Genomic DNA, 1,839 nt, shown 5'->3' with positions numbered 1-1,839 from the left:
ACAAGAAGTCGGATCAACCCGAAAAACCACCGCTGGGAGGGGGGGGGACTACTGCGCATGCGCAAACACGGACACAGATGCACACCGACTAAAAAAAACATACCTTTACCTAGATAAGATAAGATAAAATAAGATTAGATAGGTTTTTGCGTATTTGCCACATGCACATTTATGAATACTACAATGCACAGTGAAATGCATTCAATGTTATTATAGAGCAACAACGTTTATTTTTTTGTATTCTTACTATAATTGCCCACTTACTCTTACTTATTCTTTGTTCATTGCTCTTTCTTCTGAACACTGGTACATTTTGAGTAGGAGCTGATGTAACGATAAGTAATTTTCTCCCTTGGGATTAAAAAAGTCATTCTGACTGCTTGTTGAATCTGCAGTCAGTAGTAAAAAAAAAAAACACTACATTAGAAACAATAATAATTCCACACAGTATACAAAGTAAATATATATTTATATATATAGGTATCAATGTATAACTGAGCAAAATAAAATCAATTAAATAAAATAAAATATAAAATGTAAATTTAAAGGTAGCAGCTCGTATACATACGAATTTCCTGTATTTTAAACAGCTGTATACATAAAGTGCAGTAACGCAGTGGTGCTTAAGTCCAGTTAACCCTTCATGGGGCAAAGAACCATGTTTGCTAAGTTGAGTACAGATTCTATGTATTTATTTTTTCCATTCTTTATTAACAATAATCCACTGCAGCAATCATACAATAAAGAATATTGCAATGATAGAACGACAGATAACTAACAAACTAGGTAATACAAATTAAAATAAAACATGCGGCTGTCAAGTCAAATATTAACAAAAGGCTATTTGTGGAAAATGTTCCTTGCAGACTCCTACTGTTTTGACTGCTTTACAATTATGTTTTTTACAGTCCTCGTAAAGAACGTACACAATACATAAAATTCAGTCTTGAATTGTTGTATCTTGGGTGTCATGTCTGTCCATCTGCACTTGTGCATGAAGAATTTTCCAAAACAAAATGATGCGGTTGAGGATAAACACATTTTAAATTGCGTCCCTGTGACTCTCAGTGAGGTCAAGAAGCATGTGGTTTTCACATGAGAAGATCAAGGAAACATCCTCGGGTCAAATTCTTGTTAAATGTGGTCTTCAAAGTCCACTTCTGCATGAACGCTGAGCATAACTGCTTTGTTAGGTACCATGAAGAAGTGGCCTAATGTTGTCTGATGTGATAATGTTGCCTGAATCAGCACTTATGTCCTAATGGTCTAAATACATGTTTACATTTGTTTACTTAGACTTTAGACGTAGACAGACTTTATCTGTCATTTAGGCACAGCAGGAATACTAAACAGCAACAACACGTACAGGCATACGAATATAAATGTTAAAATGCCAGGACCTAAACTGGAATTAAAACATTTTCCCAAATTTATATGTCGGGTACTTTACGTTTGTTTGTTGACTATCTAAATGGCTCTTTATATTACCTCACTTAAATCTTTTACATTCCCAATTGCACATGGATACTTGCACTAAGCATTTTTTATATTTTGTATTGTAGGTATCTTTTTATATTCTATTGAATTTTTTATTTTTTTTTATTCCGTTAGGCATTTGAGTAGACGGCAAAAGAAGAATTTCATTGAAGAGGGAAACGTGTTTCTATACTGCGCAGATGACAATAAACGTTTTAAATCTTCAACCCCACATATCCATCCAGAATACCTGTTATAGGTATATTACATGTAGAAACATATGCTTAAAATGGAAAGAGGCATGGTGAAATGGATTTATATGATTTCTAAGAAGTACATATTCTTGTTATCTGTAACGTTTGG

The sequence above is a fragment of the Mugil cephalus genome, chromosome 16 (assembly GCF_022458985.1).
Source record: "Mugil cephalus isolate CIBA_MC_2020 chromosome 16, CIBA_Mcephalus_1.1, whole genome shotgun sequence".
Taxonomy (NCBI): domain Eukaryota; kingdom Metazoa; phylum Chordata; class Actinopteri; order Mugiliformes; family Mugilidae; genus Mugil; species Mugil cephalus.
Note: the sequence above shows the minus strand (reverse complement) of the source record.